We start from the raw sequence: 8,071 nt of genomic DNA, 5'->3' as shown, positions 1-8,071 counted from the left end.
TTGGGGCACTCCACATGTAATTTCTATTGGCTCAGAGGTGAAGTTACCAATTGACACAAAATATTTCCCATCTTCCAAGTAAATTTTGAGCCAGTTTATGTATTGGCCCAGCGAGACTCATCCTGTTTTCCAGTCATTTGCGTAATAGAGTGTTTTTGACTGTTCCAAATGTGACACTGAGATCCAATAAAATTAGCACTGACACATTTCCACTGTCTATATTCCAATATATACATATAATTAGTCACTTTGGTCAGGGTAAGTAAGGGAGAAGTTAGTGTGTTTGGGTGAAAAGTGAACACTCCTTGTGTGCAGCTTGAATGTCAGAAATGCGAAAATTAGACAATCAAAGAATAGTTTGTGTAGCATTCTATTACCATCCTACGGCATTTAGGTATGTGATGAAAGAGCACCGGATGACTGGATCACCTGTACATCATAAGTGTGTGTAGCTTCCATTAGTCTTAAGGATCTTTCACGATACACTTAGTATACGCAACAAGCTGATGTTTCATTTTCAACGACATCCCTCTTGGTGGTCGTACGAGCCTCAAAGGAAATTGGAAGATACACCTGTGCTCCCCGTAAGATGTAGCAGCTCCTCTGATTGACCCTCGATGGACCCGGACGACCCAAAAACCTCCACAACCCGTACCGTATTGACGTAAACCAAACAATTCTCAGCTTCAAAATCGGTTGAGAATCTATGGCAGTTTAAAGAGAGAGTTATTTCTCACAGCCAGCGACGGTTTCTGAGTTAAAACGTTTATACACTGATGTAAACATAACATGTCAAAAATGTTTTGTTTCAGCATAAACAGATGTTTTGCACCTGAAACCAGCCGGGCTCTGCTTCACAGTTTTTACTTAGTGCAAAAATGAATCCCCTACTGATGTGTTTCTCCATTCCTGCCAAAGCTGTGCTAAAATAGACGTGTCAGCATGGCTAAACATCTGTGGCACACGATGAAGATGAATGTGGGGAGTGGTTTGTCTGAAGAAGTGTTTCTTTTTTTTATTAGATTCCTTCCCATCTAAAAACGCTCCTGACTATGGTAAGTGCACATCCTAAAATGAAAATAGGAAATGGAAGCAGCATCACACTGGATCTGAAATGACTATCCAGTTAAAAAGTTCCCTTCTGGCTCATGATTCATACTCTAATGTCAGTGCATACTTTTAAATGCTTAAGAGCTCAGTGAAACTGTGCAGAAATGATATTAAAGAAAAAGAAGTTCAATCCAGTCACATCAATTCTACAAAAAAACATTGTTTCCACACACTATGATCTACTGAACTAATAAAAATCAGGCCTCAGGCTTGATTAGGGATCCCGAGGAAAAACTTAACTCCAAAAATTCAAATTTACAGAAGTTGGAGAAGAAATCTATCCAATAAGCTGATTTATGAGTTATATTTGATGGATTTGTGGTTCCTCCGACCATCCGGCCGGTCAGTCTTTACCAAACATGCTGTGGATTGAGGAAAACGGACTGGACTTCACAGGAACATGCAGCATGTGTAAGAGAGGAGGAGGGCTGTTGCTGTAATTTTAGCAGGAGACTGGAACGAGTTTGGAGTCCTTCCAGCCGCGGTGGCAGCTCATCATGTAGAACCTGATGAGAAGCTGGAGACAGACAGCTCTATTTCACAGCTATTAACAGCAGGTCATCTGCTGTGTGAAGACACTCACAGAAGCACAACCATTAGCAGTGTGAAACCCTGTGGGTTTGTGCTCTGGGGACACACTGTCTTATTTTTTTAGCAGGTTTCAAAACGGTTTCTGTTGATCACTTAGACCTTTTTATTCATCTGAGTCGGTCAGCAGGTTCAGCTCAGTTCGGTGGGAAATCCTGTCCGCAGAGACCTGAGGTTGACTCAACGTGTCACCTGCAGCTCAACATATGAGTTGGACATGAAAGGACGACATGACTCTCAGCTTTGACATTATCCTCTGAATTTGACCCAAATATAAAGACTTTTTAGTTATTGAAAAGAGACTTTAAAGCAACTTAGACTGGAAACTTGGACTTTAGCTCTGACTTTGACTGGGGTCCAAAGATGTGGTCATTCTGAAAGTGGACTCCGTTTTCTGAGTAGAAACTTTGTAGTTTTGTGAAAAGGAGAATTGATTTGAACTTGTGACCAGAGACGGGACTTGAAAATGTTTAAGACTTAAGATTATGAACAATGACATAATACTTCACTTTAAAGAGAGGCTACATTTGGATTATTTGTACTGACTTGACCTGGACCAGGGACTTTAGATGTATTTTTATCTGAATTTTTGACTCGTCTTGGGTCAATGACTTGAGGTATTCTTTTATTTGTCTCGGGCTATTGACCAGAGTTTTTTTTTTTTTTTAACTTGTCTTGAACCGATGACTGGAAATTATTTTACTTGTCTTTTACTATTAACTTGAGCTATTTTTGACCTGTCTTGAGCCACAACTAGAAATATTTTTGACTTGCCTTGGGCCAATGACTAGGGGTATTGTTTTTCTTGTCTTGGGCCAATGACTAGAGATATTTTGACTTGTCTTGGGTTATTAACTAGAGGTATCTTTAACTAGAGGTATTTCTGTTTTTACTTGACTTAGGTCAATGACTTGATGTATTTTTTACTTTAATTGGGCCAATAACTAGAAATATTTTTTGACTTGACTTTAGACTTGACTTGGGTCGGTGACTAGAGATGTTGGACCCGACTTTCACCTGTAACTCAAAACTTGCTATCTAGTTTCGAGTTTTGACCAGAAACTTGTGTTTGATTTGTGATCACAGACTTGAGACCAAGTTCAGATATCAGATAAGTTTGACTTGGAGCTTAAGATCTCATGAACAAATAAAGACTTAACCAGGACTTGTGACTAGAGACTCGTTTTTATCTTAACTTTGAAGTAATTTAGCCAGAAACCATTTACAGTGCCATACATTTCTGAATTATAAACTTCTGTTTCATCCGAGGAAAGACAAAGACTGAAGACAAAGAATATCAGGCGGTTTTATCATCAAGTATTAATATTTTTAATGGATATCTAGAAAAGCTGTATCTTGATACTGTCTCATTATGGGTCACTGCTATCATTTCTTATTTTAGCATTAGACATCTCCTGACTTCTGTTGTTAGCATCTTCGTGTGCTCTCAGAACCCCATCGAGTGTTTATAGACAGGCGCAGTCTTATTGAATAAAAGCTCTACTTGTATAAAAGAAAATGAAAACATTTCTTGAGGGTTGGCTCCTTTTTGATAAGGATGTCAATTTATCCTCTAGAAGAGAAGAGGGCAAGTAGTACGTTATAATCCTCTAGTTGCTCTGATTGCAAATGTTCTTTTTCTGTTAAAGATTTAAGATTACCTGAATGAACTGGATTCCTAAAACAAGCTGTGTAAATGAGTATGCTGCCATTGACTTATCCACAGAGAGATCGGAAAGTCTTTGATGCTTTGAATCAAAAAGACATAGATGGGCGTTTGGTTTCATCACTGTGGGGGTTTTATTTTGAAAGATTCATGACCACAGCCTGCTAGGATGAGGCCTTGAGGTATAGACACAGAATTTGCTTGGAGGTTTTGCATATGTCGTTTTCTTGGAATGTTTTCTGGGAGGAAAAGGAAAGAGCCACCAGGCACAGAGACATATGGAAGAGTCTCTATAACCTGTTTTCTCTGAGAAAGGACATGCAATACATGTAAATTAATTAATAAATGTACGATTTCACAGAAAAAGGAACCAGGTCTGTGCTGTAAGATGCCATAGAGCATGAAGATATAAAACCAGTCAGAATTATTGTTGTATATTGAGAATCATCGCTGTTTCTGCATGTTTTTGTTTCTAGAATCTAAAAACACTCATCTGTTTTGTCTGGAGTTAACTCAGCTTGATCTAAAAAATGAAAGAAAAAAACTGATAAGCATGTTTATAAGTTGTTGACCTTATCAGCTAAATTAGATCAAAGGTACATATAAAAACATGAAACGGTAAAGAAGTGTAATCAATCTTTCTATCGTCGGACTAACAGACTCAGATGTTTAATTTCAGAAAACCGTTTACCAGTTTAGCTTGTCTTGGTTAATTTATTTGTGCCTCTGGTTTTTATGAAGCTTAATTATTACCCAGATTATTATTTTATACTTTTACAGTTTAATTAGTCCCATGTAGGCAGGATTAAGAGGATTTTCCAGCCATGTTATTGTATTTGATGAGCCATTTTATTGCTGGAGCTAAAATTATGTCCAAACAATCTGTTGGTCAATAATCTGGGCTTTAAACTTTATAGTTTAAGGAAATGTTTGACTCTTTGCCTTCAGCAGACTCAAAAAAACATTTTATAAAAATACACCTATTTATAATGGCTGTGTCAAAACATCAAATTATTTTATTTCATTAAAAAAAACACAAATAAAGAATAATTCAAATCAAATTACTGTTGAGGTTTTGGATGAAATCATTAGATTTAATTCTGTTTATTTATAAAGTTTATTTATAAAGCTCACCACCAAGAATGACTTAAAGAGCTAAACTATTATATGTAATTTTATTACCATATGTTATGTTTGTCATAACTGAAAACTTTTCACATTGTGACAACAAAAAGGAAACTTAAAGTGCATCAATTTCATGTTCCAAACCGGTTTCTTCTGTGTTTTCATAAAGCAGATGTTTCACATCAGTTTTTTAGGTCACTTTAGAGTCTTCCATGCTGCACATCATAGAATGAGTTCTTGCTGAACTGCAGCAGGAGCTGCATCATCCGTGGTCAAACGTTTGACTGCTTTCCTGAAGCGATACTCTGCAGGAGCAGCAAAGGAAGCAGTCCATCATCTGCCAGCTAAAGGTCGCTAACATGCAGCTCATTGTTAGAAAGGAAGTCTAACAGTTGATGGCGACTCTTAAGAAAGTGGAGAAGGTTGTGAGTAGATAAAACTCCACCTTAAAGATGCAAAACTATTTCTGAAAAGAATATTCTGGCTTTCTAAATGCTTCCATATAACGTCCATTAAAGCAGAAGAAGATGGAGTGGATCTTATCTGACAAAAAAGCTACTCTGAAAGATTCATTCTAACCATTAAATGTTAACAAAACAGGGAATTCTTAATAAATAAGTCTGTTTTCTGTCATTGGTGTTGACAAAGTGGAGCAGTCCCTCACAGTTCTGCTTCTGTTCGGTTCATTTCCAAAACAATCTGTCAGAATGCGCATAAAACATTGATATTCCACTCAAGCTGCTTAAATCCAGGAAGGAAAATAATAAAACGCCTCCAAGAAACTAGAACAGCTTTGCCTCAAAACCTGGTAGATACCAGTTTACACCAGGAATTGATTTCATTTACATGCAAATGCAGCAGTTTGTCTTCTGTCTCCTCTTTCTCCGACCGCTCCCTCTTTTCTACACGTTTAGTCTCAACAGTTTGTCTTTTTTCTGGGTCACGCCTGAAAGCTTGACTGGCGTGTTTGCTGGTTCCTGTGCAGGCTTATCCGAGCGTTTGTGGACGGCCAGCACTCCTCCGTCCCTGCGGCGCTCTCAGTCTGTCGCTGCTTTCTCTGACACTCCATCCCATCATCCCTCTCTTCATCCCATCATCCCTCTCTTCATCCCATCATCCCTCTCTTCCTCCCGGCTCTTTGTTTTACATCACTGCAGCCTGACACTGACTGACACTCCAGCTCTCATTTGTTCAATCAGGCCCTCACTCTCTTAGACTTCCTCGTAAAAACTCAATTTATGCTCTTAATTTTTACTAGAATAAAAATAATTTAGAACATTTGGAAAAAAAAGAAGGGCAAATACTCAAATTAAGGTTTTTATTTTATTTTACTAATTTCAGTTAATTTCATTTATTTTAATAAAAGCAGCTGAGGTTTTCTCAAAGTTCAAAAACAAACTTCATATTAAATAATAATATAATCCAAATCATTAATACAAACAAGGCCAGACTGTATCATAACAGTTGTCTGTATAAATGATCACATTTGTGCTTCATTCTAATCGATGTGATGCAGCAAAAGTGGAGAGAAAACTGAATTCAGATGAAACCTGTAGGAGATCCAGACTCTGACGGAATCCGGAGTCACAACCTGCAGCTGAAGCTTTCATACCTCCACTCTGGCTCTCAAGCTTTGAATGAAATTAGTAAATTAGGTTTTGTCAATTATGTCTAGATCAAGGTGATCGTCAAGTGATAGCATCATTTTCTTCTATTTATTTTTAAATCAATTTATGAATTAAAATCTTAAATGTTTTTGAAATATCTTCATACTTTATTTTTTACAGTTTTTTTGTTTTTACTGCTTGAAATAAGCTTATCAATGAAATCAAATTTTATATAAATAAAATAACTTGTTGATGGTCAAAGGTTTAATCTATCGTTTTCAGACTAAGTTTAAAGTATATATCATTATCTTCTCAGGGACAACAGTGTATAGTTGCTGTTCAGAGGCCAAATTCTTCATCACATTTACATATATTGATTTAAAAAAGAAGATTCTACTCCAATGTTGTCATGTTTGTAGTGAAAGCAAAAAGATAAAAAGGATAACAGCACACTAAAGTCATTTTAATAGAAAATGTAATTTGCTGCATGACTTTCTTGTATTTTTATTGTCAGTAAATCTGTTGCAGCTGGAGGACTTTTTTTGACAGAGCTTGTATTTTATTTTGAAAGGAACTCTGATTTTCTGCTGTCAAAAGTAAAAGAGAAAGAATAATTTGTTCTATATATTAAAATATGAACACAGTTATAATTGGATTATTGTAAATATTTTAAAGCTACATTTTATTAATGTACTTTTTAATAGCCTCAAATCAGAAGTAAAGTTAATTTATTTAAACTGTAAAGCTGGACTCCAGTGGGGTTTTGACCCGTAAGAAACTGGACCAAAGGGTTCTTTTATTGTGAAAGGACACATGAACGTCTGAGAGGACAGGAAATAAACAGACCTTAAAAACATTCGAACAGCTGTTATAAGACAAGAGAAGAATGTTAGTTACAGCAGCAGTGAATTGTAAGGAAGGAGGCGGAGTCTCTGGACCTAAAGACCAGCATTCAGATCCGACATCAAACCACTTCTGAAAGTGCTTTCACACCGTACGCGATTCGTGTGACAAATTTGTCTTTCTCTTTCGTAGTACGAAGAATTTGCTGCTGTCAAAAAATGTGTTCCTAAGATTGATGGCGCGGCTGCATGTGGGAGGAGCTACCAGCTAACGTTTTAGCATGATCGCTATAAGGAACGGAGTCTGTGGATTTCTCACTCAGAATGAATGAAAGACACAGATGATGTTTAGAATTAAATCAGTTTTATTTATTGTGAAGAGTTCTACAAAAACATCGGTAATCATGTCTCCATGTTCGGATTTATATGATCATTATTCAAAGATTTTCCCGGTACAGGGGGCTGTGTCTGGATGACAGCCGCTTCCACTGTGTTTCTGTGTTTCTGTGGTTGAACTTGAAAGCTGACCGTCAAATAATAATAAAAAAAAAAAAATTAGGAGACCTTTTTCCTTTTTTCAAATGTCTCAATGAGGCCCGAGCCGGCAGCCTCCGCACCCCCCAGCTGCGAGCGAGTGAGTTCCGCCGCGGGAGTGAAAGCCGGCAATCTTTCCAGATTGTATCCCACCTTCACCCCAAAGTAGCCGGATGAGCTCTGCAAACCTGCGGCTCCAGATGGTTAAGGAAATAGATGAAAGTTCAGGACAAAAATGCTGCTTTGGACTAGTATTCTACCCGCTGATTGACCGATTTTGGCTCCACCTCCCAATTCGCGCCTCGTCGCCCAAAATAAGTTATTGCCAGACCTTCGCGCCGCGCCTGTCGCTCAAATTGCACCGCGAGATCGCCTCATGTCTCGACTGTTCCATTGACTTAACATTGAAACTGGCCAACTCTGACGCACAAATCACTTTTGGTGTGACCGCACCTTGAGGCCACTTGTGGTTCACCTGTGGTCCACCTGTGGTTCCTCTGTGGTTCCCCTGTGGTTCCCCTGTGGTTCCTCTGTGGTTCCCCTGTGGTCCACCTGTGGTCCCCCTGTGGTCCACCTGTGGTCCACCTGTGGTTCACCTG

The 8,071-nt window shown here is 38.1% G+C and overlaps 1 protein-coding gene across 1 annotated transcript in view; it reads left to right on the top strand.

The window, feature by feature from the left end:
- LOC112149520 (sodium/calcium exchanger 2) overlaps nt 1-8,071 on the top strand; it is a 132,099-nt gene that overhangs the window by 14,495 nt on the left and 109,533 nt on the right. The window lies entirely within an intron of this gene.

Source organism: Oryzias melastigma, linkage group LG13, assembly GCF_002922805.2.
Source record: "Oryzias melastigma strain HK-1 linkage group LG13, ASM292280v2, whole genome shotgun sequence".
Taxonomy (NCBI): Eukaryota; Metazoa; Chordata; class Actinopteri; order Beloniformes; family Adrianichthyidae; genus Oryzias; species Oryzias melastigma.
The sequence above is the reverse complement of the archived record's forward strand: the minus strand, read 5'-3'. Positions and strand labels throughout refer to the sequence as shown.